The following is an 11,491-nucleotide window of genomic DNA, read 5'->3' on the forward strand; positions in this document are numbered from 1 at the left end:
CTTGGTATTTTTACTGCGGACACGAAAAATTCTGATTTGCTAAACAGCTTCGCTGTTTAAAATTGCTCGGCCCTTAGAGCGTGTCGAGATTGTTGACCAGCGAAGCTGAAAAGGGGCGGCCATGGTTTCCATGCTACGGTTCGTCACCATGGTGTGTTAAAGCGTTTTTCAACTGTTACACAATTAATTATGTCTCGCTTTACGCATTCCGTTCTGCCGAGCATTGAAGAGAGGTACCCTGTGGCCTTGGGTTTATCACAATGCTTATTTAAATGGCGCCCTGCTACGGTTCGTCCCCATGGTGTGTTAAAGCGTTTCTCAACTGTTACACAATTAATTATGTCTCGCTTTACGCATCCCGTTCTGCCGAGCATTGAAGAGATGTACCCTGTGGCCTTGGGTTTATCACAATGCTTATTTAAATGGCGCCCTGCTACGGTTCGTCCCCATGGTGTGTTAAAGCGTTTCTCAACTGTTACACAATTAATTATGTCTCGCTTTACGCATCCCGTTCTGCCGAGCATTGAAGAGAGGTGCCCTGTGGCCTTGGGTTTATCACAATGCTTATTTAAATGGCGCCCTGCTACGGTTCGTCACCATGGTATGTTAAAGCGTTTCTCAGCTGTTACACAATTAATAATGTCTCGCTTTACGCATCCCGTTCTGCCGAGCATTGAAGAGAGGTGCCCTGTGGCCTCGGGTTTATCACAATGCTTATTTAAATGGCGCCCATGCGTCTTCGCAAAAGCACCGTTAACAAACGGCTGCAGGGTCAGACCGACGTTGGAGCTTGCGCTCGGCGTCGCCAGCCCAATCTTACGCAAGGTCGGCGCTAATTATAAAAACCTGTCTCTCTTCTGCTTCTCCATTGTCTAGTGACTAACCGCGCGAGCATTGGCGCTCCGAGGCTCATGCTAAAGCAAACGGATATAATCTTTGAGCAGAACGCTATGCCCTCGGTTGCAACCATGCACACACCTGGTCAACCGGCATTCGATACTGTGGGCGAACGCCGTTCTACAAGAGCGGAATAGTTGCACAAGGTATTTAACCGAGTGAAGACGGCGCTCGCCGCCACTTGGGGCTACATTTAAAAACCAACCTGGTCAGCGTCTCTTCGTCTGCAGTGCAACTTCCGACTGCTGGCATAGAACGTGGCAATCGTAACTCTGTTGCCCATAGAACGTAGCAGTCAGTCCGGATCCACTTTTTAGCTATACAGGCATAAACAAATAAGCCACACAGCTACTACAATTATCGGCTCGACTAACATACTATCTTATCCCGGCAGAACCTTTTCCGCATTTTTGGTGTCTTACGTGCCGGAGCTATATTCCGGGCTATGAGCCGCGCCGTAGTGGAGGGCCCTGGATTAATTTCTACCACCTGGTGCTCCTTAATAAAGTATGCCATAATCTCAATAGACGGGCGTGTTTGCTCAAATGCGAAACCCTCAGAAGCATTTCTCATGAAGAGTGAAGAGTGACCGTAGTCGCCGGCGTCAACGCGTATACCTCCAAAATGGTCGCCGCTGCAAAGACCATGTTGGCGACCTTTGTCGCTTGGTCTGTGTTCTTGGTCTGTGTTTATGTCACATGTTCTTACAGGTTTCTTGTGAACTGCGACTATATTTTGTACTGCAGTGTATATAAACTGGACTTTTGAACTGTATTGCCCTCTCTCGCACGGACTATACTTGGTTTTCCGTATGGGATAAACTAATAAAATAGAAAAAGTAAGTTGAAAAACACGCTTAGGTTCGTGTGGGATATGCATTTGGGTGTCTAGAGCACGAGCCAAGGGCGGTTACACTACGCTAGCTTGACTTTCTTTTTCTTGATCGTCTTTCTTCGACAAAATATTAGCACCAGAACATAAAGCCAGAAACGAACACTACAATGGTGAAACTGCTAGCCGACAGCTTGCTAGCAGAAAGAGGGTTAAATTTTCTTTAGGTTTTGGAGCTTTTCCATCACAAGCAGCCAATCAGGAGGGTCAGGCTGAGCTCTCCAGACTTCAATTATCATTCGCATAGGCTTGGCAAAATATGTTATAGCCCGCTTCGCGGAAACGTCGCGATGGTTTATGGCCATACGTTATTTCCATATTCCGTACAGAGCCAGAGCCCCACAAGGTCATATGGTACCCCGTTATCGCTCTCAATTGGTAAAAACGTGATCTCGTTACCGTCAAGTGGGAAATCGTTTTTTTAGTATCCGCTGAAGCTCGTCCGAAAAAAAGACCCCGTCCCAGCACTCCAAAAACACATGTCCGACGATCTCGGGCTGTTGTAGCGTGAGCTACACTGGCCGAGGTTGAGCAGTTTCACGTGGCTCCTGGCGAACCATGCTGCGCATAAGCTAAGAGCCGTGACGTCACACGGCGCACAGAACGTTGCTCACTGCCCGGCGTCTCTCACACACCCCACGCGCCCAGCGTCTTCGCCCGCCTCCGTTCCGCATGTTGTGGCCCAGTCCACTTGATGATCATGCGAGGGGTGGCGGGTGTAGAACCGATGGCTCGTGCGTATCAGCAACACCGGCGTGCGCTTGTGAAACCAGCTTAGCTCTGGGGCGATTGGTGACGCTGCGCCAGAGCCGCTTGATAAATATACATGTCACATAATGCGTATACCGTGTGTGTGTAATTGAAACAGCAGTAAGCATGATAATCAAGCTAATTCTAGACAACCAAGAAAGCTAAGAATAACCAGCTGAAACTTAGCTCACGCTACGCATATCCTGGCATAGCCGAACTAAGCCACTGCTAATTTTTTGCACGGGTAGCAATGAACCTCCCGTGAAACCTACAACCATTTCTCTTTTCGACACGTTTTTACAGGTGACACTCCAGCGTGAAGTTTGGATAAGGTCTTCACCCATGGTGGCACCGCTATTCTTTGTATACGCTTTAGCATATCCTGTGCTGGCTCTGAACTGTACATTACTCTATACAGTAGAATAGGTAGTAATGCATCAACCAGATCACTAAACAATCTTTTCCGTGTCATGCTAGACAGATACAGAGTGAAGCGGGTACATAGAAAATTTCAGGCCAGTACCCCTTCATGAAATTTCCTCTATACCTGCAATAGATGAATACCTCCTCTATATACCTCCTCTATACATGAAATTTCCTCTATACCTCCTCTATACTTTGTGGCATATCTCGTTCGGTGCAATCACCCTACTAATTCCCACAGGGGCAGCTCTCCAGGTAGTTATTATAGTGTTTGCATGGTCAGCACTGTGCGTGCGTGCGCGTGTGCGCGTGTGCGCGTGTGCGAGTGTGTGTGTGTGTGTGTGTCTGTGTGCGTGCGTGCGTGCGTGTGTGTGTGTGTGTGTGTGTGCGCGCGCGCGTGCGTGTGCGTGTGCGTGTGCGTGTGCGTGTGCGTGTGCGTGTTCGTGTGCGTGTGCGTGTGTTGCGTTACTCATCTGTTCTTTCATTGTGTTGGACATGTAGTCGTTGGAGAATTGCAGAGCCCGAGTTAATTCTTTTCCTTTACATTGTCATAATGCGCTAGTTCTGATATCTTGCGCTGATTTCTTATCGTAATAAAATAAGTTTGAGCGCACACACAAACTGCCCTTGCTTATTTTTCTGAAGTGTTTTCCTTCTGTCGCAATGTCTGTTTATGGCTTGGTGGCTCTGTTTCCTCTCTATCTCCTACACTCTAGCAAAGAGTTAATGTGTCTCACATGTAATTGTTCAATTCTGGATTCGAGTTCACGTTGGTACACTTTGGGAAGGAAATTACGGACACGAAACGCGGCCGCAAGGCTTATTCAGAAACAAATGTGAAATTCACCTTTCTGATAAACTCTGATGCCCCCTGTTACCTATGGTCGTTCACAATTTCCACGACACCATATGTGTCAAAGGATTTGCTTGTTTTTGGGACACGGGGAAATGGAGGAAGTAACGTTTGAATGGCAGCTATTAGCAGTGAGTTTTTGATTCTGGTGATTTAAGATTGAGAGCTTGGCATGGCTTTTATTTTTACCCCATGTAATCCTCCCTCGATGATTCACCAATTAGACGCCAATATTTTTATTACTACATACCGCATTGATGGACATCTCTGGACAAGCCTTCGCATGTATATAGCACAACTGCTTCACGGGTTGGCAAGTAATTTTGGTTAAAACCGACACAGCAATTAAAGAAAGGTATCTTTTGCTACCATTTTTATATTTGTCCCACGTGATCCCACTCGACGAGACCTTTAATTTGATACCCCACACATCCTAGCAGGATCATATGGAATTCATAGCAGTCAAACTAACCATGACTCTAATGACTGCAACCAGGACGCATTATTTAAATATCCGACGTGATTCCCCAAACTGAAACCTTCAATTTGACACCCCACATGCTTTAGCGGCCTCACCTTGAATTTAAACCAATCTATGACTCATAATGACTATCTCAAGATTAGAACCACGAAGCCTTTTTTATTTGTACCACGTGATTCCCCTCGTCAAGCCCATAAATTTGATACCCTACATGCCCTAGCGGGGTCACTTCGAATTTTAACCCAATATAAGACTCGCCATAACTATCTCATGGTTATAACCAGGAAGCATTTTTGTATTTCTCCCACGTGATTCCGCTCATCAAGACCATTAATTTGATACCCATCAAATCCTAGCACAATCAATTTGAATGTTAAATCAATTAATTACTAACCATGACTATCTCATGATATAGCCGTACCGCATTTTTGTCCTACGTGATTTCCCTCATCGGAACCTTCAATTTGATGCCCCGCACGCCCAGTGGCGTCATTGTAAATTTTAACCTAATTTATGACCCACGTTGACTATGTCATGATAATAATCAGGAAGCACGTGATTACCCTCATCGAAACCTTTAATTTGATACACCACACACCCTAGCGTCATGAACTTGAATTTTATCCGAATCTATGACTAACCATGACTACGTCAGGATATAACCATAACTCATTTTTGTAGTGAATGATTCCCCCACATCGATACCTTGAATTTGTTTCCCCAGATGTCCTCGCAGCGTCAATTTGAATTTTAACCCAATGTATGACTCATTATGACTGCCTGATGACTACAGTCGGGAAGGAGGAGGAGGAAATGACTTTATTTAGTCCAAAGAAGAGGCCTATTCAGGCCCGTGGCGCCTTAGACGACGGCCAAGATATCTTGACTCCTGGCGGCGTCTTCGGCCCTTTGACGGCCCACTGCTGGATGTCAGGGTTTTCGCTGCGTAGCACGGTCTCCCATTGCTCTTTACTGGTTATAATAAATGTGCCTTTGGAATTGCTAAAATCTTGTTTCTGAATACTGGGGCATTCCCATAACATGTGTGTCAAGCTTGCAATTTCGGGGCAGTGCTTGCATTTGCCGTCGTGTATGTCCGGATGGAAGTGCCTGTAAATGCCTGGATTAGGATACGTGTTCGTCTGGAGGCGTCTCCACGCGACTTCTTGCTTCTTGGTGAGCGAGGGGTGGGCAGCCGGGTAGGTTCGTCTCTCCCCTTTGTAGTGTTCGAGCACGTCTAGGTAAGCACAGAGGCGATCCTTGGCGCTGTCCATTGATTGTGAGCCGGGTTGCGGGGGCTCTCGGTGGGTAAGATCTCGAGCAGCCTCGTTGGCCCGTTCATTGCCTTCTAGTGCCGCGTGTGCGGGCGTCCATATCAACGTGATTGTGGCATTTTGGTTTGTCTCGCGGCGGGAAAGAACCCTTAGCGCCACGCCGGAAATTCTTCCTCGTGCGAAATTGCGGATCGCTGGCTGGGAGTCGCTAACGATTTTCCGCGCTTGGGTCGTTGCTAGGGCTAGTGCAATGGCCAGTTCTTCGCCCTCCTCCGGGTGTTTGGTTCGGATGGAGCAGGCGGCTAGAACTTTGCCTGAGTGGTCAGTGACGACCGAAGCCATAGCTCCACGTGGTTCGTAAGTGGCCGCGTCTGTATAAACGACGTGCGGATCCTCTCGAAGTTGTTTCTTGAGCGCCTGGGCTCGCAGCTGTCTCCGCTTCTCGTTGTATAGCGGGTGCATATTCTTAGGAAGAAGTGGAACGCGGATGCCTTTCCGTAGTTCGGCGGGAACGGAGAGCTTGTCGCCGAAGGTTCTCTCGTATGGAATGCGCAGGCTATCGAGTAGGTGTCTGCCGGTGGCCGTCTTGGTGAGGCGTTCGAGGTGCGAAGTGCGTTGCGCCTCGATGAGTTCTTCGAGCGTGTTGTGTACACCCAACGCGTCGAATTTCTCGTTTGGGGTACATATTGGTATCCCGAGGGCTTGGTTGTGTGCTCTCTTGATGAGGCTGTTGATTTTCTGGTTCTCTACCTGTTTGAGGGGTAGGAACGAGGATACATATGTAACCCTGCTAATAACGAAGGTGTAGACGAGCCTTAGCAGCGTCTGTTCTTTCATGCCCCTGTTCTTGCTGGCAATCCGCGTAATTAGTCGCGTGATTTGATGGGATGTCTTTTCTAGGTATTGCACGGTCTTGCCATTGTGCCCGTTGGCTTGCAGGTGCAGGCCGAGGACTCGTATTTCGGACACCTCGGGGATCGGAGTTTCTCCCACTTTTAGCGTTATGCTGTGCGTCTGGGGCCCGCACTTAGGTTTTCTGCCCCTGCGTGTGGGCTGGTAGGTAAGCTGGTCCGATTTTTCGGGGGAGCACGAGAGGCCTAGGGTTTTTGCGTGTGCCTCGACAGCGTCGATGGCCTCCTGGAGGCGGTCTTGTATGTCGCCGTCTCGGCCGCCCGCAGTCCACAGCGTGACGTCGTCTGCGTAGATGCTGTGGTTTACTTCGTCAATACCCTGCAGCCTGTTGGCAAGTTCAATCATAGTGGCGTTGAGCAGGAAGAGAGAGAGTACTGAGCCCTGAGGCGTCCCTGTGCTCCCCGTGGGGGTCTCCGGAAGCATTTTTTTTATTTACCCATCGTGATTCCGTTAATCGGGACCTTTCATTTGATACCTTATACGCCTTCGCGTCATCAGTTTGACTTTTCACCCAATCTAATGCGCTCATTATTCTGTCTAAAGGGGCGTTGCCCAGAAAAATTCAGCTAATTCATTTAAAACAGCAGAAGGGACAGCCCCCGCCCCCTTTTCCCCCGGCTCTCACCTCTTCCTTTGTGACCCCTAGTATATGAAGCTGTTTACAGTAGCAGGCGAACAACCAGCAAGCAAGCGCCGCAGTGTGCTTTCCCACCACCCTTTCCCACCCTCTTAGTGGATCCATCACGAGGAAAAGTTAAGGCAAACCTTTTTTATGACCTCACCAGTCAATTATCACTCACGCGTCCAGTCGGGAAAACTTGGTATACAGCAAGTGCTTAGGGCCATAAAAATTCAACAAGAAACTAAAAAAAATCAGACACCCCTCCCTCCCAACCGATCATGTGGATCGCGAATGGTGCCGTACCCGCCGGTAACCTGAATTCCGAGCCCACAGCGACGCATGAAACTTAACAGCCAACCATAGCTGCCTGCTAGGCTACTCATATGTACTCAAATTAAAAATGGACTCAGAACTCATGTGTACCCAGTACTCAAAATGTACTCAAAACCCAATATGTACTCAGAACTCAAAATGGACTCAAACTCAAAATACTCAGAACTCAAAATGGACTCAAACTAAAATGTACTCAGAACTCAAAATGTACTCAGAACTCAAAATGGACTCAAAGTCGAAATGGACTCAAACTCAAAATGTACTTGGAACTCAAAATGGACTCAAACTCAAAATGTACTCAGAACTCAAAATGGACTCAGAATTCACTACTCAAACTCAATCGGACTAAAACTCAGTCGGGGTCACTCGGCTCAAGCTCACTCAAGCTCAAACTCACCATGCCACACTAGCTTCGCGCTCACTCAAACTCAAACTCACGCGTGAGTTTCGGTCGAAATCAGTCTGAGTGAGTGGGCTCATGAGTGAGTTCGCCGACCTCTGGGACTCAGCGCGCGCTCCCTTTCATGGTTTTAGCTTTTAAAACAAAACTTTCTAGCTCTACCAGCCGACTGTTCTTTCGTGGCGTGAGGGACAACACTCTCCCAACGTGGCGGAGGCGGCGGCGAGAGGCAGGGGGAGGGGGAGGAGGGGGGTGCTAGGGTTTTACACTCGGAGCAGGCTTATAGATGGAGCGGCGAATTTACTCAGCGTTCCGCGCGCGCAAGTGCCTGCTCACCAGCGGCGGCGGTACGGCTTTTGCCTCTGCATTGTCGATAGTTGTTCTGGGCCGGTTTTGGCGCAGCTTCGCGTCCATTGCGCACTGCCTTGGCAGAGCTTGATTAACTTGTTCGACAGCACCTCCAGGGTTACTTGAACCCGACGGAATTAAGTGGCCGTGACAGTAACCAGGACAGTAACCACGCTGGTGACAGTAACCAGGTATTGCACGAGCTTGTTAAACGTCTTAAAACACGTTAGTGTAGGGTCAGTTATTCTTGAAGGTGTGTGCATGCAATACACTGGTTGCTCAACCAGCGTTACTGTCAATAAAACCATGGACAAATCCACCCGGTTCAGAGGTCTCTGAGTAAGGGTTGCATGCTGTCTCTTTTGCTTTGTGTGCGTATATTGAAGCCTTTGTTCGATCACCATACGGTGTAAAATTATCAATAGCTTCAATTAGAGTCCTGTGAGGTGCGTATTTGAACATACGCAGATGATATTGCCCCTTTTTTGCTCTGATAGGGGCATCATAAGCGTCGTTATAAGCAAACTGGCAAAATGTGTGAGTTTTTGCCGTGGCTACTGGGGCTGTGCGCCGCCAGTTTTTGAAGGGTATCAGCTGGAAAACTACGCCGGCAAAATAGTTGGGAGTTCCTGTGGAAAATTACGTTGATAGCGACCCTTACTCGTGCAGGAAGGCTGTCGAACTGCACGAAAAAAAATTCTCATTTCTAAAGAAACAGGCACCTGATTTATTGATATAAATTATCTTTAAAAAGGCATAATAAGACTGTGATAACTTCCAGGTTTCTCGCTTTCAAAGCGCGTAGGTAAACCTAATGTGCCATGAATTTTTTCGCCTGCATGAAAAAAACCGCCACAGCGGCAGGGATCGAACACAACACAACGACTTAGCCACCAAACCACCGCGGTGGGCCGCGAAGCAAATTGAGCACTGTGCGATTGTGGTTGCTAATTTGTATATGCATAACTACTCCTAGCACCCAGATAAGCAAAGAACAAGCTTAAATCTCACGCTAATTCCTAATTCACCATGGCGATGACGCTGAGCGTTTTAAGCATTCTAAAAAGCGTTTTCGCACTAATGGTAAGCGAGTTCAAAGATTGTTACAGGCGAAACATTGAACTCCCCCACCAGGTTTCTGCAGTCTCTCTTATTAGAAATTGCTAGTACACCCAAGCTTATTTATTCTAAGCTCGACCAGTATTTGATTTCAGTTCCTAAATACTGGTAATTTTTTTCTGGAGTTTTCTAAAGTTATAGTTGAGCAACGAAAGTTCAGACTGTGTCGCACAGTTGATCGACCCCGAATGAGGTCGCCTTTGTTGGCGTACCGCCCTCGTAAAATAAACACGCCCGCGGCAAGACGCACTGCACCATCGTTCAACAGCCGCATGGAACGTAAACGCTCGCAGCGGGAAAGTGCAACCTGCGGAATTAAGACGGAAAAGGATGCCTGGTAACACCTCTCGGCACGTCTCACAAGTGCAACTCTCGCTGAGCAACAAGGAAAACTTCGCCGAGCAGCCTTCTTTACTCCTGTCTCTCCACTTCTTCGCCGCCTCGCGTAGACAATGAACAATCGAGCTCCGCGTTCGTCCACTGAGCGGGGGAGAAAAACAGCTCAGCACGCGCGAAAGGAGAGGAAAAGAAAAAGTACTTTCCGCCTAAAAGGCGGCTTGGTATTAAGTTAGATGGTTGGGCGGCATGACAGCAAGGGCAAACCAATTACGCCTCAGATGTGACCATCTGGCTTCACGCGGTCAAAATAGAAGCGTAAAACATAATGAAGGCAGCCAGGAAAGCGGCACCTCATTAGTTCAAGGCACGTGCCCACGCCCAAGCTTCGTCAGTAACTTAGGCCTTACCGCTGACGTTCTTGTCTTTTTAGTTGCTAGCGCCGCGGCACAGTGAATAAAACGAAATTGGCAAGTTTAACTGCGGGTAATGCCAGTGATACCAAATGTTGTTCCCTGCAAATAAGAGTGAGAATAACGGGTCTTTGGTTTTAGGCCTATGCAAAGTCGAGTCTAATTACTCTCATCGGTCACCTTAAACCACCGTTACCACCATTATTCTTCTCGCGCCACCCTGAAGACTGTATGTAAACCTGCGCGTTTGGTTCACTTCTCGTCTGATAATAATCCAGTTGACCTCTCATGAGTCCAGTTTAATTTCAGAGGTGGCGAGGGACTGGTCTTTGAAGGACGGTTAGCGAAATGCACCACCGCGAGCTTCCTTCCCCCTGCTTCAATTTTGTTTAATGCTGGAAGCGTTACTTAGCTGCTAGCCCAATACGTGCTATGTGCAACTACGTGATTGTCTTGAACCCGGAGCAGCACCATGAAATGTCACCTATATCTGTGTCCCTCGCGACCGTAGGAAAACCGGGAGCATGTCCGTTAGGGTTATCTTGGAACGCGCAGGCCTGCGCTGCATCCCGGGAAAGGGGATGAAACATGACTTCTCCTTTCATAGCGTCCGCCCTACCGACGAAAGGTATGGTTGCGCAGACGGAACAGTACGTTACCATCGTGATCTGGTGTACAGAAAGCGAAATCTAGATTTAATCTGCATATATAGCCGTGGGAGAGGTTCTGCGATCCCTTGTCAGGGCGGTAGGCAGTCCAACCCAGGTGACGTTGAACGGCATAGGAGAGAGAACACTGATCCGTGCAGCATTCGCACACGCTCCACTTACGCTCGTAGAGCACTCGCACTACGTTTCTATCCGTACAAAAACTTTCCATGCTGGCGCACCTGCACGAAACTGCAGTCGGTCAGGAAAGCATGAATGAAGCGGAGACTTGCAGGCGACTGAAAATAGAACTTCTCTGGGAAGTCGTGCGCTTTACACACCAACGAGCACGCCAACAGTTGACAAATCGTATGTTCAATTACGTTCCAGGTGGCTGATCAGATCCAGCACGCTGTCTACGGCGCTAAAGGGATTGTGGAAGCTGGTCATAGACGCTGGAACCTTCTCCGATGCGCCAGTCATCACGTCAGCATGGCGAAGGCCAGCATTTTTAACAGTGAAGCTGTTGTAGCTGGCCGCAATATGTGGCGCGCAACGCGTAACCCGTTAAAAATAGCAAAACAAATGCCGAGCGCTCGTGAGCGCGTGCCTCGCAGCGACCGCCAGCCGTCCCCGGCTCGCACATTGGCTTTAGAAAAAAAAAAAAACTGGAGAAAACACCGAGGAGCGTTTGGTGTTGCCTAGCAACCGACAACGCCACAGCTTGCGCAACACGTGCTCCACGGAACCTCGACGTGACTCCACGAACGCCGCGCATGCACCGTGCACCTA

Source organism: Haemaphysalis longicornis, unplaced genomic scaffold (genome assembly GCF_048455015.1).
Source record: "Haemaphysalis longicornis isolate Haplotype H1 unplaced genomic scaffold, Haemaphysalis longicornis Haplotype H1 scaffold_3, whole genome shotgun sequence".
In the NCBI taxonomy this organism is placed as follows: domain Eukaryota; kingdom Metazoa; phylum Arthropoda; class Arachnida; order Ixodida; family Ixodidae; genus Haemaphysalis; species Haemaphysalis longicornis.